Genomic DNA, 26375 nt, shown 5'->3' on the forward strand with positions numbered 1-26375 from the left:
ATTTAGTTTCTGCCACTTCTCTGCTCTGTGTCCTTGAACCAGTTACCTAACCTCTCAGAGCTTCAGCATTCCCGTGGGCAAGAAAGTAATAATGTTACCTCCCAAGCAAGAATTGTACTGAGGATTTGGCATGCAGTAAATATAGTGTTTTATATTCACTCCATGCCAATATAGTGGGGGAAGAGGAGGCACTGTCATCATCGTCATCATTATGGTGCTTAAACCTCCTCCTCTGCAATAAGAGGTCTGCAATAAGCATCAGTTCCCCTCCCATGTGGTCTTCATTTATAAAACCATGGGGGGAACCCTAATATTTAGATCCTGACAAGATAGAAAAATAGCAAAGATTGCTGGCTCCCTTCACAAACCTAGCCCTGAAAATCCCCAAAATAAGGAAAGGAAAGTTGAAGTATCTCTCAAACTAGCATAAGAACTATGAGAATCCAAGGAGCAGGACAAGGTTGTAACCAAACCGAACTGGGTTCTGCTCACCCAGCACGGTGAGGACAAACATCTGCACCAAGGGTTGCAGCAGGAAAAAGGGCTCCAAGCAAGAAGAATCAGGTAGCTCCTGCTTAAGAACAAAACTCCCACATGGCTAACAGGCAAGAGTTTGTAAAGGCAGAGAGGCAGAGGTTACAGGCAAAGTCATAAATCAATATATGGAGGAAATACATTGGTTTGATGTAAAAAGATGAAACATCTTGAGAGGGGAAGTAGGGGGTCCATAGGTCATAGGTGGGTTTGAAGGTTTTCTAATTTGCAATTGGTTCAGGAGGCAAACCTTTGTCTAAAAATTTGGGATAGGCAGAAAAGAATGTTAGCTCTGGCCTAGGGACTTCCTCCAGGCCCCTTAAGAAGAAATTTAAAACAAAGAACTGTGATCAGAGTTCAGTCTTCATTTCCTTCTGATCTGAGATCTACGTGCAGCAGACCCGGTTGGTAGCCGCTCAGGTTTTTAAATAACAACTCAGGGACATATGTTAAGATGTGATCTTTAATTTCTATAAGGAACCATACATCCCATGACTCCAACTTCCTTGGCTATTGTTTTAAGCTAATATTACCTTCTTGCTTATCGAGTTGCATTTACTTCTCAGAGGTAATTAGGTACCTGAAATTTCCTTTAAAAAACTCAGATTTTTCTTCATTTCCATGCTTGGTGGGAGGTGGGTGCTTGCCAGGTCCCCAAGAGGGGTTCCTGCTCCATCTCTCGGTGATTGAATCCTCTGGAGATAAAGTGGAGGGGTAGGAGATGCAGCAACCCAGAGGAGAAGATGTCCAAGGCAAACCATTGCAAGGCAACAGGCAGTGGGGTAACATCAGAATGGCACAACGGCCAGCTGAAGCAGAAACATTTATAGTAGTAGATCATAAATAATGTATGGTAATAGTAGTACCTGTAATAACACTGATAGAAATGCTAATAATAAAAGGAGTTGCAGTTCTTGATGTTATTTTTGTACTTTTTATATTGCTGATGATCCTTCATGGTCAATCATATTAAGTATATAAAAGCAAGTGTATTAGTTCATTCTTGCATTGCTATAAAGAATTACCTGAGACTGGGTAATTTATGAAGAGAACAGGTTTAATTGACTCATGGTTCTGCAGGCTGTACAGGAAGCATGGTTGGGGAGGCCTCAAGAAACTTACAGTCACGGCAGGAGGCGAAGGGGAAGCAGACACATCCTACACGGCTAGAGCAGGAGAAAGAGAGGCAGGGAGGGTCCAACACACTTTTAAACAAGCAGATCCTGGGAGAACTCTCTCACTGGATAGCACTCGAGAGATGAAGCTAAACCATTAGAAACTTCCCCCATGAAGCAATCATCTCCCACCAGGCGTCTCCTCCAATATTGAGGATTACAATTTGGCATGCTGTTTGGTCAGGGACACAAATCCAAATCACATCAGCAAGGGATACATATTTTTTAATAGCAGGAAAACACAATTTATAACACTAGTATCTTGAGTAGGCAAAACACCCATAGATATCTACCCTGACAGATTGCTCTATCTACCTCTGAGGTAAAGTATTTAATATTAGGAAGCAATGATCTCAGCAGAACTTACTCTGAATATATTCAGATGAGGGTTCATATAGTTGGCTATACGATGTTTGGATGCCAAGAAAAATATCAAGACCTGGATAGCAATGGATCAAACAGAAAAGGCAAGAATATGAAACCAGACTGAAAAAATATTCTTTATACAGCAAGAAGATGTGTTCATCAAATAAGAAGTTTAGGGGTATTTTGAGGATTACAAAATGAATGTTCAAACATGATAAACAGTGAAAAAACAACAAGACACAAGAAATCAAAAGGATAGGATGAGTATCAGAAAACAGAAAAATGTCAAAACAGGAAGAAGACTGAAATCAAAGCACCCTCCTGCCCCAGTCAGGAAGCCACTTATATGCTTCCTGCAGTGACACAAAACACTCCTGAAATTCACTTGTAAGCCTGAGAAATTTGTGACTAAGGGAAGTATTTAAAAATAGGAGTCCCTGTGTCATGAGTGAATTTAGCCCAACTTCAGCCAACTTGACTAATTTTATAGATCAAAACATCCTTCAGGATCATGCTAAGCGAAATAAGTCAGGTGCAAAAACAATAAAACACTACTATAGGATCTCATTCATGTGGAACCTAAAAATGTTGACCTCCTAGAAATAGGGAGTAGGATAGTGGTTATGAGAGTCTGGGGTGGTTAGGGCAGAAGGGAGATGAGATGTTGGCCAAAGGATATATAATTATAGATAAAAGAAATAAGTTCAAAAGATACATTGTACAGGATGTGACTATATCAAATGACAATACATTATATTCTTTTAAATGAAAAGATAGTGGATGTTAAATGTTCTTACCACAAAAAAAAAAAACTATGTGAGATCATGTATTTGTTAATTAGCTAGATTTAACTCTTTCCACAATGTACATATATTTCAAAACATTGTGTTGTTCAATATATACAGGTTTCTCTGTAAATTGAAACAAATTTTTAAATTAATATATATACAGGTATCTCTGTAAATTTAAACAAATTTTTTGAGGTTCACAGTATTTTACACCAGTGGCTCCTAAGCATGGGTTAGCATACGATTCACCTGGGAAATCTGCTAAGTTTCATATTCCCAGACAAAAAGTTCTGGAGTTAGAGCCCAGGACTCTGTATTTTCAACAAGTCGTCTAGATAATTTTTATGCAGCTAGCCGGGAAGATGCCTGAAGGACACAAGTAATCTGAGGAACCACTGTTCTGTAGAGCCCAAATGGTCTGCTTTTCTACAAACACTAAATATGTTTCTTTGCTTGTTGACTTTCCTGGAACATTGATATTTTCTCTTAACAAGTTTATTCATTAAATAAATGTTTGCTCAGTAGGTACCATGAGTGAAAATGAAGAATAAGGCAAAAATCCTGACATCCTTCAAAGATCTGAAAGTATAGGATGGGTGGTTCAGGCCTGGGCACTTGAACTATAAGACAAAATACGGTAAAACAAGTTCTATAAGGATGTACAGCAATAAAGAAAAGGGCTGTTGATTTTGGCTGCAGCCATCTGGGACGATTCTGTGGAAGAAAGGGCATTTGAAGCGAGCCTTCAAGGATGAGCAGGGTTTAAATAATGGAAGAACAAAGGAAAAGTGCTCCATGAAGAAAAGCATAAGCACATGCATGGAAAGGTGAGAAGATAGAGGGTAGATCTGGCTAATGATAGGTAGAACAATGCTAGAATATTCAGGGTGCACCGTCTGAGACAGAGTATCAAAGGCCCTGAGCATACTGGAAGGATGTTGGGCTATTGTGAGTAAGCTATGGAGAGACATTAAAGATTTTTAAAGATGAAAGTAGACATAATTTAAGCCTTGTTATGGGAGGACGACTCTACTACAGTGTAAATCAAAAATTAAACAGGAGAAAGACTAGAAATGGGGACACATTTAGCTAGCTATGTTAATGATCCAAATAAGAAAGAATGCGGCCCAAATTTGGAAAACAGCCCTGGAGTACAGAGAAGGGGGTGTCACAATACTATTGTTAGTTTTGCCACTTACTAAATGCCTGTCCATGGGCAACACTGAATCTCTCTGGGCCTCAATTTCCCCCTCTGTAAAATGAGATTAATAATGACCTGCCAGGTCTTCTTACCACGACTATTATGGAATATGTATTCATGGAAATCACATGAAGTGCTTTGTAAGTGTAAGGCATTAATGATTATGACGAAGTCTCTACCAAAGTTGGGGAAGTCAGTAGGAGACAGCTGTGAGACCAGCATTGCTGGGGGAGGCAAGGCAGACTTCACCCTCTTCTAAAGCCCTTTCACTTTTAAGCTGTTGGAAGTTCTTATTAAGTCTCTTAACACATAATTCAGACAAATCATAAATCAAATGTCCAACTTTGTCTTAAGTCATTTTGGACTTTATGCTTGTCTTCTATAATACGTGCATCTTAGCCCACGTGTTTTCCCCATAGGCACACATTCAATAGCTGGGTATATTTAGAACTAACAGAAACATCAGAGATATAGCAACATCTTACCTGAAGTTTAATGTCTGTAGGCAAATGAGCGACTGGTACAGATTTCCTGATTAAGCAAACAGGCCATCTTCCCTGGCAGGAGAAAAGGAAGTAGTACAAAATGTAGATCCTTGGGCATAAGAATTGGGCTATTGTGCTAAATGTGTATTTTAGTCTTTTCTGGAAGGCAAAAGTGACTGCAGAAGGTGACACTATTCAGCCTTTTAAGTGATGTATCCAGCATGAGCATGAGACCTTAAGAGGCCTTAAGCAGGAACTTCTATCAAGATCATCTTTTCTCCCTCATCTGTCTCCAAGAGCCCTGCTAAACACCTCTCCCAAGATCCAGTGCTGATTATCCATTTGCACATGAAAATTGTAGAAACTTCAGGTTCTGAAACCCAAAATTGTGATTTTTTTGGCCCCAAATATGCTGCTCCTCCTTTGTCAGCTCTCTAAAAAGCGCACCTACAGCCTATTTTCCCAGCTCAAAGTCAAGCTCTACTCCTCCTCATTCTTATTCCCAAAGCCCCCTGGCCATCGGACCCTGTCAGTTCCTAAGACTGACCCCAAAGGCCACATGGATGTCTGCAGCAGGGTCTCAGCCAGGACCAAGGGTCTGACTTTGTCCCATTACTCTTTTTCTGCCACACCACAGAATCCCTTCACTAATGTCAGCATGAAGACAAAGGTCAAGAAAGAACAACGGGGACTCCAACTAGCCCTGAATCAAGTCGTGATACTAAAAACTGCAAATGCAAAGTAGCAAGCTAGGCAATGGCCTACTGATTTATGGCGAGACCAGAAAACCAGGATATTAATTAGGATCATTTTGTTCCTTAATAATGAGATTCAATTGACTTATAACCAGTTATAAGCTCACTGTCTTTTGCTCTGCATTGTTAATTGTACTTATTCATTTTTACAGTTGCTAAATTATAAGATATGCCATAGTCGCGAAAGAAAAGAAAGGATTTATGTGTGTTCTATGCTAGGCTTTGCAGGAGAAAGTGAAATTTAAAGTGTTAAAAATGTTCATGAGAAAGTCAATGTGATTCTCTCCAACTCACAGTTGCCGGAGCAGGGAGAAAGCCAGGGCAGCCTCTCCACTCTGCAGCTGTTACCACCGAGATTCAATTTGCTGCACAGGTCTCCTGAAGTACTTTACTATTCTGGGATTGGGCCAGAATTTGTTTCACAACAACTTGCCAAGAGTCCCAAGCCTTCTCAGCTACCCAAACTATATTATGAGACAACTGTCTTCAAAGACCAAAACGATCAAAACATCATCATAATTATTTCTCTCCACACGAGAAAAGTTAATGACCTTGAGCCTCCATTTTCTGGTTTGTGACATAAAAATTTGCTTCTACCTGCGTAACACAAAGCCTCACACACAGAAAGTACTCAATTCATGTTAGCTGCTAGTGGCATTTATCATAGTAGGATGTCAAGCCAAAAACTGCCCAAATTCAAATCTTCTACTTGACTTAAGGACCTCCCATTATAGTCTAGTTTCTGTCTTCCAGGCAAGCATCTTCTATTTGGCTTAGAAAAGGATATTAAAACAACCAAGGTGCTTACTCCTCAGATACAACTCTCCTCACTACATACAGGAAAGCCTTGCCTTTTCAGCCCCAGGAAAGCACAGATGACCTCTCTGATCATTGTAGTGTTATGCACATATATACACAGCATTCATACACATAGACAGTAACATCACGGAAAAGTTGACTTAGCAGCTCAGCTAAATCTCCTTTGTGAAAGGCTCTGAATTTTTGCTTTGGAAGAAATAGCAAATCAGACATTTCAGCTAAAGGGTGAGGCCCCAAGGATCATGCGCAATTAAAAATAGATACTTGCTGTGTTGCCTTCAAAAGAAAATAGGCTTTTTAAAAACAGAAAAAGAGACAGAAGGAAGAAAGGAAGGAAGGAAGGGATGGAGGGAGAGAGGTGGGGAGGGAGAAAGGGGAGGAAGGAAGGAAGGAAGGAAGGAAGGAAGGAAGGAAGGAAGGAAGGAAGGAAGGAAGGAAGGAAGGAAGGAAGGAAGGAAGGAAGGAAGGGGAAAGAAGGGAAATTTTTCTGGATGGGAGAACTTTGTTTTGTTGAACTGCTCGTTCTTGGCTCTGGAAATCTGGAAACACAACATGAGAAAGAAGAACTGGCTCTGCTTAATAAAGAATTGAAGAATTTGCAGTTCTCCCAAAGAAAACTCAGGAAGGAGAGGGATTGAGACTTTGTTCTAGATGGAGAAGAGAGAGAAGGGAAGCCCACAGGCAATGGGCGTTCAGTGAATGACACGTCCTCTAACATTTAGATTCAAACTAGTAGAGTCACTGCTTCCATCTGCCTGCAACTTGCTACAGAGTGGGGAAAAAAGTAAACCCAAGGAACTAAACAGAATCTACAAAATTTTAACAGTGAGGTTAAATTCGAATGAGTTTTTAGTGAGGTCTTTTCATAGCTTAAGTGACAATGTATAAGCTAACACTGCAGTCATTCATCCAGTCTAAGATGCATGTTTTTCACATTTTGATGTCTCTCTCTCCAGTTCAGATTCACCTTGCAGCCGATAATGAGTTAATATTAATTGGCAATGCCTTATTTTTATTTTCTATCTTGGAGGCAAGGAGAAGAATGTTATGTCTTACAAATGGGCTCTCAGAATCTATGAATATGGCAGCTCTGTATTGGTCCATTTTCACACTGCTATAAAGAAATACCAGAGACTGAGTAATTTATAAAGGAAAGAGGTTTAATTGACTCACAGGCTGCAAACTTTCCAAACTCTTATGTTCTGCTTCCCTTTTAAATATAAGTTCCAATTTCAGATCATCTTTCTCAAGTTCAAAGTTCCACAGATCTCTAGGGCAGGGGCAAAATGATGCCAGCCTCTGCTAATGCATAGCAAGAGTGACCTATGCTCCAGTTCCCAAGAAGTTTTTCATCCCCATCTGAGAACCCCCTCAGCCTGGACTTCATTGTCTACATCACTATCAGCATTTTGATCAAAACCATTCAACAAGTCTCTAGGAAACTGCAAACTTTCCCACATCTTCTGCCTTATTCTGAGCCCTGCAATCTGTTCTAACCTCTGCTCATCAACCAGTTCCAAAATTGCTCCCACATTTTCAGGTTATCTTTACAGCAGTGCCCCTCTCCCGGTATAAATTCATTGTAGTAGTCCATTTTCACATGGCTATAATGAAATACCTGAGACTAGGTAATTTATAAAGGAAAGAGGTTTAATTAACTCACAATTCCGCATGGCTGGGGAAGCCTCGGGAAATTTACAATCATGGCGGAAGGAGAAACAGCCACCTTCTTCACACAATGGCAGGAGAGAGAAGAGTGAAGGAGGAACTTCCAAACACACAAAACCATCAACTCTTATAAGAACTCACACCATCATGAGAAGAGCATGGGGGAAACCGCCCCTATAATCCAGTCGCCTCCCTCCCTCAACATGTGGGGATTAAAATTTGAGATAAGATTTGGGTGGAGTCACAGAGCCAAAGCACAACATACTCCAACAGATGTGCCAATGACTTCAACGCTTCAGACTATGTTTCACAAATACTGGAACTATCACAGTCCTCAGGCTGAAATGTCAGACTACAAGCCAGCAAAAACAGAGTCAGGTTTATTTTTTTAATTGGTATCTCCGAGAGTTCAGATAGTCCTTATCTAACCTCCAACATATGGTAGAGCACAGAGAAGAGTCCAATTTAATTTTCCTGATACTTTTTTCATAAGCTGATGACCCAGCTAACCATGTGCTTTGATGAACTCACTGGGTCGTAAATATCTTGAATCCTTCCACCCTCATCACCACAGAGAAGGCAATTCAGAGCCCTGCACCTTTGTAAACAAATTTTTTTTAAAGAAAATATATTTATTTGGGAACAAAGCAATTCAATGGGAATACATATGCCATACTAAAGCATGTGTGTTTTTAGGGAACTAAATGAAGACAAAGGTTTTTAAAGAAAAAAAAAATACAGCATACATAATTGTTCTCAAATAATTATCCACGGCTACAGAGAGAAATAACCAGGTTGATGCCAGTCCAAGGTTGGACAGGCAGTTATTGGGCAGATGTCCTTGTAGAAGTAGTTTTCGTGTAAGGCTGTGATGGCCTGTGTTTAACGTCGTGATTTTTGCAGTCTTTTTAAAATTCCAACTTCTACTTTAGATTCAGAGGATACATGTACAGGTTTGTTACATGGATAAATTACATGTCACTGGGGTTTGTTATACAGATTATTTCATTATCTAGATAATAATCATAGAACCCAATAGGTAGTTTTTTTGATCCTCACCTTCCTGGCATCTTCCACCTTCAAGTAAGCCGCAGTATCTACTGTTTCCCTTTTTGTGTCTATGTGTACTCAATGTTTAGCTCCCACTTACAAGCAAGGAAGTGTGATATTTGGATTTCTGTTTCTGCGTTCATTCTCTTAGGATAATGGCCTCCAGCTTCATCCATATTGCTGCAAAAAAAATGTGATTTTATTCTTTTTTAGGGCGGTGTAATACTTTCAGTTCAATTAGATTATTTCCTCTCTGCAAGACTCATTATCCGTTTTTAACATTCAGTTGAGTCTGGGAAACTTGCATAATTTTTATTCCACATTTTTCTTCTCAAAAAAAAAAAAAAAAGACTTGGACTTTCTAATTCCATCTTAGCAAAGTGGATAGAGTAGATACTCCAGGAACAAAAGGTGCCAGACAAGGGTCTTTAGTAGAATGAGGAGCATGGCACTGCGAGAACCTTCTTCAATGATGCTACAAATCTTCAGTAAAAACTCCCATGTGCGCTCCCGCACACACAAGCATACAATCACACACACTTACTTTACATATTTGAATTTCTTGTTAAAGATTATTATTTTGTAGCTAGATAATAATGGAACAAAACAGTCAGTGTGTGTGGTGAAGAGAACTGATTGTATCTGTATATATGAGCATTAACCAGAGTCATTCACGTACAAAGGTTAAAAACGATGTGGCAAGCAGGCAAAGGAGGTTACGTGCATTTTCACTGAATCTTGTTGTTGGCACCTGAAACGAGCTGGCAATAGCTAAATCTCAGCGATCACTCAATGTGTGCCAGGCATTTGCACACAATATCACTAACACCCATGACAGTCCTTCAAGGGAGGTTCTGCTGTCTGAGAGATTATGTGATACGCCTAAGGTCACAGGATCAGCAAATACTAGGGCTGAGATTTAAACCCAGAACTGTCTACTGCCGAAGCTTTTGCTCTCTTCCTTGTGCCATGCTGCTTCTCATTTTGGGCTTGGTCTCCACTTCCCAGCCCTTGAACGAGTTCTCCAGGTCGGCCCCATTAGCACTGCATCTCGGAACAAAGCTGCAGCTGCGCCGCCAATCTCCCGGTGGTGAGTAACCTTCCTGCTTTGCATCTAACCTTGTGTCCTCCGTTGAGTGCTGACAGGTAGCAGTAGTCCTTCCTTTCTGAAAATGTCACTGAGCCATCTTCACAGAGAAAAGGCAGTGCTGACATTCTACTTTTCCTGTGACTCCCTGGAGAACGTTTAATCCCCACGACCTTGTGGCTGTTTAAAAAGAGCCAATCCTCAGACCTTGTCAGTCAGTGACAGCCAGCATTTTGTTTAATAGGCCTGAGGGTGGGCTTGGTTTGCAGTGGGGAAGGGTAACATCTGCTGGAGTTTAAAAGGCAAATGGGGTTTCTCAGTGATTATTATTCATCAGCAGTACTCAAATGCATATTTTCCCTGTGTTTCTGTTTATAATCAAAAACAAACACAGATATTTAAAATCTACATTGTTTTTATGATGACCTAGCAAGATGCCTCTTTCTGACTGACTGGGAGGATACCCCCGACCCTTGTTTGAATTTTCTGACACCAACAATTGAGTATTAAAGTATTATTTAGAATTATTGAAGCGTAACATCTATGGACATTCATAGTTACCGCTTACTAAGCCAATGCTGACTTTGGTGATTTATTTATATTACCCAATTGTATCCTTCTAATAACTCTCCATATATAAAATTATCTCCATTTCACAGATGAAAAAACTAAAACTAAGTCAGTGTCTCAGGACTTGGGCTGTTCTGAGAACTGTTTGTCATCCATCTATCATGGGATTAGTGTAGAAATTGAGAGTGTTGAAAAACTTTTATAGGCATTTGACCCTGCCATGATAACCAAGCAATATTAGATTTTTCTAGTAATTTGTTTTTACTGTATTTTACAAAAGTTTCAATCCACAATGGTTTGGAATTAGAAAACAATTTGCCCTTTATCAAAGATGGTTTTAGAAGCACTGTTCCAGTAAAACCCTCCCTCTGGAATGATAGTCCAATGTGTGGGAAAAAATAATTTGAATGATTCTAACTTGCCATTTAATGATTAGCTGTTCTTCACCCAAGTGGCCTGGCTTCTGGAGTGGCTGGTGGAGCCCAGACATCTATATTATTTAAAGGTCTACCAAAGATGTAAACTCCATGAGGGTAGTGACTGGGATCTGTCTTATTCACTGACACATCCTGAGTCAAACAGTGTCTGGTTCTAGGTAGGTGCTTAATAAACGTTATTAAGTGCATGAACAAATGTATAGCTCCTGATGGACAGACATGGTTGAGAAACACGATTTTTCACATTCCTATCTACATTCAAGATTTACCTATGACAGCAGGCTGAAGATTCCCAGGGTCTTACATCCTAGCAGGTAAGAAAAACAATTAACCAACAGAATGATTAAGGTCTCAGAGATGCTAAGAAAGAATTGAAGCTGGGTGTGATAAGCAAAATAATGCCTCCATCCCTAAAGACATCCATGTCTTCATACCTAGGACCTCTGAATATGTCAGGTTATGCAGCAAAGGAGAAATGAGGTTGAAGCTGGAATCAAGGTTGCTAATAAGCTGACCCTAAGCTAGAGAGATTATTCCGGGTTGGCTGGGTGGGCCCAGGGTAGTCACAAGTGTCCTTGAAAGTGAAGGAAGGAGGCAGAAGAGGAGAGTCCAAAGACAAAGTGACTACAGAGAAATGGTCAGAGATACAATTTTGCTGGCTTAGAAAGTGGAGGAAGGGGCCATGAGCCAAGGATACAGGCAACCTCTAGAATCTGAGAAGGGCAAGGAAATGAAATGTCCTTTATTAAAAGTAATGCAGCCCTGAAACACCTTGATTTTAGCCCACTGAGACATACGTTAGATTTCTAACATACATAACTGTAAGACAGTGAGTGTGTATGTGTGTGTGTGTGTGTTTCTGGAGTCAGGTTCTTGATCTGTCACCCACGCTGGAATGCATTGGCACGAACTGATTCATTGCAGCCTCAAATTTCTGGGCTCCAGAGATCCTCCTGCCTCAGCTACTCTGGCTATTTTTTTTTTTTTTTTTTTTAATTTTTGCTTTTTAGAAATGGAGTCTCTCTATGTTGACCAGGTTGGTCTTGAACTCTTGGCCTCAAACAAGGCTCCCACCTCAGCCTCCCACGTTGCTGGGATTACAGGCATGAGCCATCACATCCAGCTAAGTTTGTGTTGTTTTCAGCCACCATGTATGTATCACTTTGTTACAGCAGTAATAGAAAACTAATGCACTGAGTGATGATATCCATAGTAAGTAGGGAAGGTCCCTTTAGAGGTCTCACAAAATGTAACAATGTAATGAAATGCTAAGAAGCAAGAACTAACCTTAAAAGAGCTGAGGGAAGATTCCAGACAGAAGAAAGAGCTGGTATTGGGTTCCAGAGGGAGGACACTCCTTGGCAAAGGAGACCCAAGTGGCTGAGCTGGTGGAGCACAAAACAGAGAAAAGATGAGATGGAGCTGGAGAGGTTGGCAGAGGTCCTCTGCAGGACTGGGAGGTCATGGCAGGAGGACTGGAGCTTATTTTAAGAGCACTAGATGGCTATATAATAGAGCAGGGGGGTGATAGGTTGTTTTTCACTTTCTTAATGATCTCCTTAGAGGCACACAATTTTTAATTTTGATAAAGTAAAACTTAAAAATCTTATCTTTCATCACTTGCAGTTTTAGTGTCATATCTAAGAAATCATTGCTAAACCCTAGATCACACCATTTTACTCTGGCATTTCCTTCTATGAGTTCAACAGTTTTAGCCCTTATATTTAGGTCTATGATCTACCTTGAGTTAATGTTTGTGTATGGCATGAGGCAGGGATCTAATTTCATTCTGTTGCATGTGGATATGCAGTTGTCCCAGCACTATTTGTTGAAGGGATAAGTAACATTTTATTGCAATAAAGACAGACTCAGTAATAATGCTATGCTGAGCCATATCGATGCCCAAGGCAAAAGAAAAAATATCAGTAACATAGTGTTTTGTAAATATTAAAGATATAAATTCTTTCTAATTTGGCCTTGCAGTCTCTCTCTGGAGAGTGGCTATAAATTCTAGCCCTGCCCTGACAGGACTCCAGGGGAGGCAGTTTCTGGATGTTTACACCATACTTTTCATGGGATACTTCTTTATCCTGGTAGACTGCCAAATGCCTAAGTGTCCGGCCATGGTCAGGTGTTCCCCATACAGAAAACTTGCTTATATTTGCAGATGTTCCTGTGGCTCTTGTCGAAGCTGTGTCCAGTTTACTCCTACCAAGATAGCCACTCCATAGGAGAGCCCTGACCAGGAAAGAAGTTAGGCTCATGTGTGTCTTCCAGGGGAGACAGAGAGGAGGCAGCACAACACAAAGCACGAAATGGCAGACACATTTACTACTTACAGATTCCAGAGAGCAGGGGGCAGTATGCCTCCCAGGGCCACTGGAAAGGGGGAAACCACTGAGGACACGTGCATTCAGCCAGCAGGTGGGGAGCAAGAGAGAGAGAAGGGGACCCGTAAGCCAAATTCTTTATTGGGGTCCTGGGAGTTACTCAAGCAGGTTTCCCATGGAGAGTTCTAACTGGTGGCACAAGCAGGCACTAGTTCCATGGGGGTCACACTGTGACTGAGAGGTGGCCACTGTGGCACACCTGCACAGTCCATACGGGGTGTGGAGATCAGTGGGGCTAATTAGATCAGTTGTATCTGGCTGTCTCATGGAGAGGTAACCACCAGGAGTTGTATAAGCCAGATAGCTGAATTAACCACCTTGAGGAACTAAGAGGAGTTGTGAAACTGGATACTGCGTCGAGGGTGACTGAGCCTGCTTCTGGTATGAGAAAGTTAAAGTTATATTCAAATGGATACTGAAGCAACATGAAATTATAAGAATTCACTCTATACTATTAATCTTAAAATTTTATTTTTTTCACCATGGGTTTTTGCATTAATTTTAATTAGTTAAAGTATTGCATTTAATATTACTTATCCTAGTGACTGAGACCTGAGAGCCCTTTTACATTTTGTGTCTAAAATAGGCCTTATTCACCTCACCCTAGCTGCAAAGTCCTTAGCTCAGCTTACCATACCTTCCACATCCTCACCCCTGCCTGCCCCTCTGGCTGCGTCTCACCCCCATTCCTGAACTGTTATCACTAATAATACAGATTAGTTCATATTTCCTTGCACACATCATGCTATGTCAAGTGTCTGTCATTCTGATCTTGCTCACCACTTGACTTGGAATTATTTATCTTTATTATCTTGTTCTTTCCCATCCTACAAGATCAGGTGTTAACTCCTCCAGAAAGCTTTCCTTGAGCCTCCGGGTAGGTTGGCGCTCCTCACCCAGGCTCCCACAGTGCCCTCCTTACCCATTGTGCTCCCATAATTATTATAAAATAATAACATAATAACAAAGTCTGTGTTACCCTGTAAAATAATTATTTATTATTTGTCTTCCCTCCCTCTGGACTGCAGCTCCTCGTCCCTTACGTCAAACTGTATCTTATCCACCTGAACATTCTCACATGCTAGCACTAGCACAGTGCCTAGAATATGACAGATGAGTAATAGATGTTTGTTTAACAGTTCATCTAGCTAGAAGTACAGCAAGGAGAAGCCAGTCCAATCTGCCTAAGGTGAACACAGAATGTTCCTCGTGGAACTTCCCTGGTAGGACACAAGTTAAGCATCTGGTGCAGAATCCTTTCCTGCTAAAAAGGTGAGACATCCCAGAGAGCAGAGGCTGTGCCTGAGGCAAGAGCTCCTTGTCTGGACTCCGAGGATGGAAGCAAATATTTACAAGACCTCATTGGAGAGTCAGCCCCATGTGCAGAAGGATAATTTAGAAATTTAATAACTGGAACTGGCCTACGAGTGAAGCAGGGAAGTGGCTACCTCCAAGGAGTGCAACAGTGAGCAAAATTAAGGGAAAATTCCCACTGAGCTCACCTCTTCTTTCATTCATTCACTAGTCATCCCATAAACATTTATGGAGCATCTTTTGGGGGTACTGGGGTAGGCCCTGGAATACAGGGATCAAAGATCATGCCTTACCGAAAGAAATCCATGGCCAAGTCAACTGCTGCAAACCTACTATGTGTGGGATGGGAAACCAAAAAATAAAGGCATTGACAACAAAGTCTAGCCTTCAGTGATTTTACTGGATTATTCTATTTGCCTATCCAAATCCACTCTCTATCTTTGTCCACCCTGCAATTCCCTGGGGAAGCTGAACCCAAACCACACTGCTGGGCTCCCTTGACCACTGACTACCAACTGCACGTGGCCAATGTTGTGCATCAGGAGGAGATTGGAAGGAGGGAAGTGAGTGAGGCTGTGGCATTTATTACTATTGCCACGGGGTTTCCATGGGCCAGTTTTGTTGAAAGCCGGGAGTCCTGTGTTTCTTCCGCATAGCCCCCGCAGTCTTCTGGCTCTCTTTCCCCTCTCTGCACTGTTTCAGGCCTACAATAGCACCTAGATTTCATAGTCCTCTGGCATTGGACTATTCTTGGTGGTTTCCCTAAGCCCTGCTCCCAGCTTTGTAAATAGTCCTTTATTAAATTCATCTCACATTATCCACATGTAAGTGTGCCATCTGTTTCTTGCTGGGACCTTGACTGACACAACAAGCTCCTGGGGGAGATATGACAAGAACATCAATAAACGGGAGATGGAAGGAGGAATCCCCTTGGACATGTGAATGAATATATATGGCCACTCACCGAGAAAGGAGGCCATGAGAAAAAGTCAAAGCCAAACACCTTGGGACTGTTTGCCTTTATGCCCAGGAAGCTGGAACAGAGCAGGGGGCTGGTTGAAGGTACCTGAGAATCCACCCCTGAAGGATAGCAGATTTGGTGGGTAAGGAAAGATTTCTTTCTACCTGAGGAGTGCCTAGGAGACAGTGACTCTGAGTTTTCTTGGGGTAGACAGCAATGAAGGCTTAATGAGCAGACCCCTCCAGGCTGGTTTCCTCTCTGCTTGCCACTGTGGGACCTCGAGGCAAAGGGAGGAGCAGGCTGATGCACTTCAAGTGCTACAGAGAAATGGAAACAAGACTGTTTCCTGAGTTGCAGAATATGTCAAAAAATAAGAGGACAAAACCACACTCTGCCAAGTCACCTTAAAGACACGAAATGGGTTCTAGGCCTATAAAAGTGCCTGCAGCTTAGCATAGCTAGAGGTTATCTAGATGTTTCCAGTCTTGAGAACTTTCACCTAAGGAAGAAGCACACATGAGACTCTTCTAAAAGCGTTCGAATCACACTACTCACATCTGTCTTTTCAGTTCTATTCTCCTCAAAACTCCTTAGAGGTATTATTTGCTTCCTTATGTGGTTTTCCTACATGAAAGAAAAACCATATGTATGCTGATCAGGTTTAAGGTACCTAACAAGTAGAATTCATGCTGAAAATCAATACTTTGGCATCTGCAGTCTCCTATAAGCATTGTTAGTGTGAGTCAGCCTCCCCAAGTCCAGGAAGCTTGAATACTTTGAAAATCTAAACCCACAAAGCCAAAGTCAAACCCCTGGCTTGGGTGAAGTCATGAGTATCAGTGCTGCCTGGAGGCTCCTTGGAAGCCCACCATCCACCAGCCCGGGACACACACAGATGCACTGGTACTTCGATGAGCTCTGCTGCCCACTAAAGTGCTGAGTTGTTAGAACAGCCATTGTACCAGGTCTCTCTCATCCCTTTCTTGAACAATGAATTGTTCTTCCAAACTTCAGGATATTACCTTAATACATCTTTTTTTTTCTTTGATTTTAATTTTTATTTTTTGATTGACACAGATCTTATATATATTTATTGTGTGCAGCATTTTGTTTGAAATAAGCAGGCTTTCTGAAATGGCTAAATAGTGCTAATTAATATATGCATTAACTCACATACTTATCATTTTTGGGGGTGAGATACCTTGATCTGTTTTCAGTTTCATAGCCTGGAATTGGCTCATTGTTCTTCTTGACTGATTCTGCCTATCACTATATCTACCACCTCTGTCAGATTAGAGTAATTCACAAATTTGATAAGCAGGCGTGACCTAAGTGACTGATAAAAATGTTAAATATACAACCTGAGGATTCTTCAATCCCATCCTGGCTCCTCTCCTTTTAAAATTTTGGTCTGTCCTTTTCATTTTAAAATATAGAGCCCAGAACTGCAGGCACCGACCATGACAGGTGTGGTCTAGCCTGTGCATAGCAAAGCATGCCTCTCACCTCATTGAAATTCTCTGCTTCTGCAGGCTGAGATCAAAATAACTCCCTTACACATTATGGCTAATATTACTGGAGTACTTCCGTCATTTTTATCCTAAAGATACTAATTCACATCAGTGCATCCTGTTAGTTTTCTTTTGGACTTGGGTGTAACATGTTCTGTTCCTGTTCAGTTTTGCCTCTTTATGCTTAGACTGTTGCTGCAGCCTGTTAAGATCTACTAGGATCCTGTATAGACCAGACACAAACTCTCATCACTCGACTTGTGTCTAACTCTCTAGTACCATCCCATCCCCACTCTGTCTGTACACTTTACTTCCAGCAATAGTAACTGCTTTGGGGCCTCCCCCATGTCTTCTATAGTGTGTGTAGGATACAATCTCTCCCAAACAGAAAAAGTCTCAGACAAACACAAAGATCCACATCCCAGACTCTGACCCGTTCCACTCCATGCAACAGAAGGTAAAAGGATATGGGAGATCTCTGAGGCTAGGGTCTAGTCCTGTCTTCACCCTTAAAAGGCTCTTGTCTGCCCTGTGAGCAGGCATAGGGTACAGCAGTCTGAGGATACACCAGGGATCTTTCTGTCTGCCCCACTCTCGCTGGAGCAGAGGCTGCTCTTGCTTCCCAATGTCCATTCTCTTCTGCTCCCAAGAACAGACCCCAGTATTTAAAACAGCACATATAAACCTCTGAAATGATGGCATTGCCAGCTGCTTTGTAGCCAGGAATGGTCATGAGATAAAGTTTCAGCCAATGAAATGGGAAAAGTCATGGTGACTGACTTTCAGGAAGGTCTTAAAGGGGAGGGAATAAATGATGTTTGTCCTCTTCCACTTGCGCCTGCTGTCTGCCTGGAATGTAAATGTGATGACAGGCTTTCCAGCAGACATCATAGGACCATGCAGTAAACTTGAGGTTAGAAACTGGTCTGATGATTCTGGAGGAGAAAGATTGAAGCATGGTCTTGGAAACACCATACCGGGCCTAGACTGCCTTTACGCCAACTTCTTTTATGGGAGAAGGGAAATAAGCCTTTACAGATTTAACACACCTTTCAGAAGTCACTTTGTTCTATATTCAGTGATGTTATCCTTAGCTGCTTAACTCTGGAAAAGCCTTCTATTCTCTAACCCTATTTATTCAACTGCAAAATGAAACTAACGATATAATAAGAAGGGGAAAAAGATCATATGTCAAGCATTGACAAGACATTAGGAATATGAAGGCAAAAAGATAAAAGCAATTCCGTCTGCAGATTTTATTTGATCTCATTGCTCACTATTTCTTTCTTTCTTTCAACAAGTATTTATAAAGTCTCAACAGAGATGGCAGTTCTGAAGGGACTAGGGTTGCCATACTTAGCAAATAAAAATACAGGGGCAACAAATTTTTTTTTTTAAGCATAAGTATGCCCTGTGCAATATTTTTATATTAAAAAGGTAATTATTGTTTATCTGAAATTCAAGTTTAACTGGTTGTCCTGTATTTTATCTAATGACCCTATGTGGGGCTACCATGGTGAATAACACTGAAAAGAGCCCATCCTGCAAGGAGCTGTCTTCCAGTGGAGGGGATGGTGAACAAACCATGAAGCTCAATGTCAGAATTGAATGTAGGGATAAGTGGCGTGAAGGAAATAAAGCCATTACAGTGTGACAGGAAGGTGACTCTTCAAGGTTGTCAGGGAAGTCCCATGAGGAGGTAACATTTCCCCAGATGCCTGGACATTGAAATGGAACTAGCCAAGCCAGGGGAGGACCAGTCCAGCCTGAGGGGCCAACGACAGCAAAGGCCCTCAGGTGGGAACATATTTGGAATGTTCTAGAATCCCAAGGCCAGTGGGGTTAATGTTAAGTGGGGAGAGGTGTGCTGGAGCCCGATTTAAAAAAAAAAAAAAAAAAAAAAGTCCATGGATTCTATTTTAAGGGTAATTAGCAGTCATCAGAGGGTTAAGAAGGAAGAATATCATTCAATTTCTTTGTTATTGTTCATTTTTTAAAGAACGTCTTGATTGCTTGGTGGGGATGAGACAGGGTTAGAGAGGTAAAGGCAGCTGCAGGAGAATGAGTAAGGGGGCTTTTCAACAGCACAGCTGAACTGACAGAGGCTTCAGCTGGAGAGCTGCAGAAGACCTGGTGAGAAGGATCCCATGGGCTATGCATTTGGGAGTAGGGCAGACAGGACCAGTGAAGAGATTCGCTGTGGAGGCTGCAGGAGAGAAGCGAATCAAACATGATGTGTAGGGCTGAGTCCTGAGTAACTGAGTAAAAGGTTCTCATTTACTGAGATGGAGATACTGTTCCTAGCACAGGTTTGTGGACAGCATGGGACAGAATATTAAGGAGCTTGTCTTGGCCAGATTTCTTAGATTAGATAGTCAAATGGAGATGTTAACAATTAAAAGTTGCTTTTATTATCCCCAATTTACAGAAGAGGAGACTGAGGTCCAGCAGGTTAGAAAAGCGGGACTCATAACAAAACCTGTCCAGACCCAGCTTGCTTCCCCAGACCACACTATTATAAACCTCCCTGCTGCAGAGGTGAAACAAGCACCAAATGAGATCATAGACTTTTAAATTATAATGATTATTAATGTGGGACAGTGTCTGGAGACAGGTAGGGCATGGAACCTACAGGATCTAGGGAGCAGGTAAAATGTGCTCAGTTCTGCCTTGGAGCTGAGTCTTCCTCATGCCAGAGTCAGTTACATTTCCCCAGACAAGCTGTTCCACAGCTGGACTTCACGCCATCCCCTCTGAATCATTTAAATTGCCTTTGCTAAATAATTTACCTCCAGGTAGACAAAATGGGTCCACAGGCTCCCCAGACATTGTGGGACTGGTGCATAATTTACAGAGCACTGCTCAGCCGCCCCGTGCAGGGAGAACAACAGGGCTTGGACACCTGCCAGAGTCGAGGAGGGCACCAACTGGAAAGGAGGCAAAAAACAGCTCCATCAAAAAGAGGCAAAGGCACCTACTGATACCTGGATTCTCAAGGCCAAAAGCAAGGCAGGAAAATGTGAGGGTCAAACTGCCTCAGGGCATAGGTTGAAGCCCGTGAGGGAGGAGCAGGTAGCTAGCATGTGTGCTGGAAGTCTGAGGAAAATATCATCAATGCTACACTCTTCCTGATTGCCAATATCTTGAGGCCTAATTAATTGTGTCCTTTAAAAAACAGCATTGCCTCTGGTAAGAAGCATGTTTAGTAAATACTTAAGCATTTTAACACAGGCCAGATGGATGTGGAATTCAGAGAGGAAGGGCAATTTTCTGTGCCTGGAATGCCTTCCTCCACACCCCTTATGCAGTCAACAAATTCCTGCTCCTTTTTCTACAGCTGTCCTCAAGGGTGACCTCCTCCAGGAAGCCTGCCTCACTCCCAGAGGCAGACCAAGGTTTCCTTCTCATGGTGAACTATGTTTTATGTCTCATTTCATTGTATAATAAATGTTGTTTTCCTCCCCTGGACTCTGGGGTCCTTGGTAACAGAGTTTCTTTAAAGCTGTAGTCACAGTACATTATTCAGTGGTAGCACATTCTATATTCATTGTAGAATGAAAGATGAAACAAACAAGACATGCACCATAACTTACAAGATATTTTCCCCAGAATTGCATGTAGTATTGTTGTTTTAAGCATAAAAATTCATATCCCAAGAGTACGGCAAAATGTATATAAAAAAAGCAAACATACCAGAAGTTACTCAGCATCTTCAAGAATCATTCTGCCCCTTGCTCCATGTCTTAGCCCATTTTCTGTTGCTGTAACAGAATATCACAGATTAGGTAATTTCTAAAGAAAGGAATTTTATTCATCTCACAGTTCTGGAGGCTGGGAGTTCCAAGAGCATGATGCTGGCATCTGGTGAGAGCCTTCTTGCTGTGTCATAACATGGCAGAGGGTATCACATGATGAGAAGGCAAGAGCACACATGCCAGCTCAGGTCTCTCTTCCTCTCTTATGAAGCTGTTGTTCTCATAGCGGAAGCTCCACCCTGATGACCTTATATAATCCTAATTACCTTGCAAAGATCCTATCTCCAATTGACATATGGATTTGGGGAATTGAGTTTCCAACACAAGAAATTTGGGAAACATATTTAAACGATAGTGCTGCACTTGGATTACTACTTCTCATTTCTAACAACCTGTCAGCTTCAGCTCTTTGCGTATGGCATCTAAGTCATTTTACAATGCCTGACTCTTAATAGGGTGATTGGGTTCTTGAATCAGACAGATATATTTTTATTGGAAGTTTCCAGCGTTGCCACTTAGAAGCTGTGTGGCCTCAGTTTAGTACTTTAACCTCTCTGATCTTCAGCTTCCTTACTTATAAAACAGGCACAGTGGAAGTATAGAGATATTAATAATGCCTACCCCATTGTAATGTTGTGAATATTAAATGAAATTAGTGTATATACACATCTTAGTGCAGTGCCTAGAACTTAGTGAGCATTGAATGAATGTTAGCTATTACTACTGTTTTCACTTTTCTCCAAGATGTATTGTCCATTCTGTCACTGCATCTGCTTTCTATATTCTCTACCAGTACACACACCTTCAGTTCAGCCCTGGATTTACTGCCATGTATCCAATACCCCATGATCAGATCCAGAATACATTTGGCAACCACAGGTTCTCTTCTTGTGATTATAAAAAATTTCCTCTTCCTGGATGCTTCTCAAGATCAAGAGTAAAGATCTGAGCTATCTTAAGCTATGTTTGGGTTGTCAGTCTGTGGTACTTTGAATACAACTCCCCCAAAAGACTGCCTCATATAAAGCCCCAGATTATATTAGGGTTACTTGTGTTTGAGCCTAAAGATACAATGGCAGTTAGAATTTAAATGGCATTTACTATGTGCTTGGTACTTTTTTTAAGTAATTTATACTTAGTACTCAAAACCTAAGAGGTACCAGTATATCTTCATTTTGCTTATGAGAAATTGAGGCACAGAGAGGTATCATTTGTATGAGGGTGGGGTGTGTCACACTGTGCTCAGGAGGGCTTGCTAGTCGGAACTGTAAACTAAGTTTACATCCTTGGGAGAAGAAAAACTTTGTCACTTCTAAAGGGTCTGATTTTTCCCAGTTTTAGACATCAAGGAAGAGGCAGGTTCTGTTATAGAAAATCAAGCCTTGTAGGCAAGGATTAGATGGGCAGGACCAAGGAATGATCATCATTCTCTGAGCCCACTCTCTTTAGTTAAGATTTTAATGAATCTAAACATACTTAAAAGAAGGTGGGAGAAAACTGGCCCTTGACTCAAGGAAGCTTTTAGACATGGGGCAAGGAAGGGAGATAGGTTGTAGGAAAATTGAGACTACTGTTAGGTACCAGGTATCCATATAATAAAATATCAAGTGGTACCTCTAGAGTTAATTCTGTTCTGTTATCTGGGAGCCCTGTTAATCATTCTTTCATGCCTTGATTGTACCATGGGGAATAAAGGATTGGATTTAGGTTCACCTTGGACACATGCGTGAAAATAAGATCTGCAGTCTCTGAAACCAGCTTTGTCGGATGCAAAGAGAAAGTGTGTCTCAGGGATAAGAAAGAACTCCCTCCTAACCATAGGGAGCTTCTCCATCTATTGCTAGCCAAGGTGGATGAGGATTTGATTTCATTAAATCACCCAGCACTTTTCTTTACCTGCCCAAAGGTGAGTGAGTCCATAGGAAAGTGAAAATGGAGGTCATTTCCAGACAAACCTGGAGGCTTCTGTGGGTCAGACAACTGAGGCCCCAAGAGAAGAAAACTAAATAAGTTAAACTCCCTTCATCTGGAAAATAAACATCAAATGGCATGTGATAGTGTGCACTGCATAAGTGAATAAAGGAGGTTTAATTCTTTAATTATGGACTCTAGTTTCCCCATGGTAACAAAGGGCAAATTGATGAAGAGAAATAATCAGGGCATAAAATACTGTGTCTCATTGGTTTATTTCACTTAATAAAATAATAAAAATAATTCTTCTTAAGTTCCCAGTCTTGCTTTAAAAAAAAAAGAGACAGTATTTTTATCTAAACTCAGTTCAAAACGGATCCATAAAGATTTACTGAGCACCTACTACGACACTGTGTTCAATACTGGGTTCAAAATGATGGTCTCTGCTCAGAAAACACAATCCTGACTTCCCCTTGACACCCCCCAAAACTCACATTCACACACTTTTAAGAAATTTCAGGCCAGGCATGGTGGTTCACACCTGTAATCCCAGCACTTTGGGAGGCCAAGGTGGGTGGAGTACCTGAGGTCAGGAGTTTGAGACCAGCCTGGCCAACATAGTGAAACACTGTCTCTACTAAAAGTACAAAAATTAGCTGGGCATGGTGGTGCATGCCTGTAATCCCAGCTACTCAGGAAGATGAGGCAGGGGTGCTTGAACCCAGGAGGTGGAGGTTGCAGAGAGCCGAAATCACACCCAGTGCACTTCAGCCTTTCAGCCTGGGTGACAGAGCGAGACTTGGTCTCAAAAAAATAAAACAGAAAGAAATTTTAGATCTCTAGTGGATTCTTAGAAGATATTTTCATTTACAACATTCACCATCAAGAGTCTATGACTTCACTAATATTCACCTATGTTCCTTTGAAAGATTGTGTCTAGCAATCTTTTGTGTTTATGTTAAGCAAACTATATTTATTAAGAAATAGTTTGTTTCTCCATTTTGTATTTAAAATTTCCAATAGGAATTTCTTTCAAGAAATAACCCATGTGCTTTTACTGAGTTAACAGACTTCCAGCCAAAGTGTCTCCGTTCACTCAATAATCATGTATACAGTAAATACATGCTATGACCCAGGCATTGATTGCCATACTTGGGATACAACAGTGAACACAATGCTTTAAAAATTCCAGGTCCTTGTGCAACATTAATTCTAGTTTAAACATAAAGTCAAAACAAAATTTACCAAGAAAAAGCAAATTACATTGTATATTATGTGATGATTAGTGCTACTGGAAAATGTAATGCAAGGTAAGAGAGGGAACCATGAAATGTCAGGGGATAGTAGTGATGAATGTGGAGAAGGGAGACCGTAATTTTAAAAAGTGCTGAGCATAGGTGTATTAGTCCATTTCCACACTGCTGATAAAGATGTACCTGAGACTGGGAAGAAAAAAATGTTTAATTGGACTTACAGTTCCACATGGCTGGGGAGCCCTCAGAATCATGGCAGGAAGTAAAAGGCACTTCTTACATGGTGGTGTCAAGAGAAAATGAGGAAGATACAAAAGTGGAAACCCCGATAAAACCATCGGATCTCATGAGACTTATTCACTACCATGAGAACAGTATGGGGGAAACCGCCCCCATAATTCAAATTGTCTCCCACTGGGTCCCTCCCACAACACATGGGAATCAAGGGAATACAAATCAACATGAGATTTGAGTGGGGACACAAAGCCAAACCATATAATTCTGCCCCTGGCCCCTCCAAATCTCATGTGCTCACATTTCAAAACCAATTATGCCTTCCCAACAGTCCCTCAAAGTCTTAACTCATTTCAGCATTAACCCAAAAGTCTATAGTACAAAGTCTCATCTGAGACAAGGCAAGTCCCTTCCACCTACGAGCCTGTAAAATCAAAAGCAAGCTAATTACTTCCTAGATACAATGGGGATACAGGATTTGTATAAATACAGCCATTCCAAATGGGAGAAACTGGCCAAAACCAAGTGGTCACAAGGTCCATTTCAGTCCAAAGTCCAGTGTGGCAGGCAAATTTTAAAGCTCCAAAATTATCTCCTTTGACTCCAGGTCTTACATCCAGGTCACGCTGATGCAAGAGGTGGGTTCCCATGATGGTCTTTGGCAGTTCTGCCCCTGTGGCTTTGCAGGATATAGCCTCCCTCCAAGCTGCTTTCACAGGCTGGCATTGAGTTGTCTGTGGCTTTTCCAGGCAAATGGTGCAAGCTGTCAGTGGGTCTACCATTCTGGGATCTGGAAGATGGTGGCCCTCTTCTCACAGCTCCCCTAGGTGGTACCCCAATAGGGACTCTTTGTGGGGGCTCTGACCCCACATTTCCCATCTGCATTGCCCTAGCAGAGGTTCTCCACGAGGACCCTGCCCCTGCAGCAAACTTCTGCCTGGGTATCCAGACATGTCCATACATCTTCTGAAATCTAGGAGGAGGTTCCCAATCCCCACTACTTGACTTCTGTGGACTTGCAGACAGAACACCATGTGGAAGCTGTCAAACCTTGCACCCTTTGAAGCCATGGCCCGAGCTCCATGTTGACATCTGTCAGCCACAGCTGGAGTGAGTGGGACATAGGGCACCAAGTCCCTATGATGCACAGAGCATGGGAACCCTGGGCCAGGCCCATGAAACCATTTTCGCATAGGCCTTCTGGCATGTCATGGGAGGGGCTGCCATGAAGACCTCTGACATGCTCTGGAGACATTTTTCCCATTGTCTAGGAGATTAACATTTGGCTCCTCATTACTTATGCAAATTTCTGCAGCTGGCTTGAATTTCTTCTCAGAAAATCAGTTTTTCTTTTCTATCACATTGTTAGCCTGCAAATTTTCTAAACTTTTATGCTCTGCTTCCTTTATAAAGCTGAATGCTTTTAATAGCACCCAAGTCACCTCTTGAATGCCTTGCTGTTTAGAAATTTCTTCCACCAGATACCCTAAATCATCTCTCTCAAGTTCAAATTTCCACAAATCTCTACATCAGGGGCAAAATGCTGCCAGGGTTTTGCTAAAACATAACAAGAGTCACCTTTGCTCCACTTCCCAACAAATGCCTCATCTCCATCTGAGACCACCTCAACCTGGACCTTATTTTCAATATTGCTATCAGGCTTTTGGTCAAAGCCATTCAACAAGTCTCTAGAAAGTTACAAATTTTCCACATTTTCCTGTGTTCTTCTGAGCCCTCCAAACTGTTCCAACCTCTGCCTGCTACCCAGTTCCAAAGTTGCTTCCACATTTTCAGTATCTTTTCAGCAACACCCCACTCCTGGTACCAATTTACTATATTAGCCTGTTTTCATGTTGCTGATAAAGACACACATGAGACTGGGAGGAAAAAAGAGGTTTAATTGGACTTGTAGTTCCACATGGCTGAGGAGGCCTCAGAATCATGGCGTGAAGCAAAAGGCACTTTTTACATGGTGGTGGCAAGAGAAAATGAGGAAGATGCAAAAGTGGAAACCCCTGATAAAACCGTCACATCTCATAAGACTTATTCACTACCATGAGAACAGTATGGGGGAACTATCCCCATGATTCAAATTATCTCCAACTGGGTCC

The 26375-nt window shown here is 41.6% G+C and overlaps 1 protein-coding gene across 2 annotated transcripts in view; it reads right to left on the reverse strand.

Moving 5' to 3' along the window:
- The window catches only part of LOC105487925 (uncharacterized), a 313023-nt gene that overhangs the window by 101446 nt on the left and 185202 nt on the right, over positions 1-26375 (reverse strand). Inside the window, exons 10-12 of one of the 2 annotated variants that reach the window (XR_011621460.1) lie at positions 20805-20872; positions 19901-20038; positions 12223-12320 (exon numbers count right to left, since the gene is read on the reverse strand). The gene's annotated coding sequence lies outside the window, so the exon portion shown is untranslated. The remainder of the gene's footprint in view (positions 1-12222; positions 12321-19900; positions 20039-20804; positions 20873-26375) is intronic. The other variant, XR_011621459.1, reaches the window with a different exon arrangement.

The sequence above is a fragment of the Macaca nemestrina genome, chromosome 3 (assembly GCF_043159975.1).
Source record: "Macaca nemestrina isolate mMacNem1 chromosome 3, mMacNem.hap1, whole genome shotgun sequence".
In the NCBI taxonomy this organism is placed as follows: Eukaryota; Metazoa; Chordata; class Mammalia; order Primates; family Cercopithecidae; genus Macaca; species Macaca nemestrina.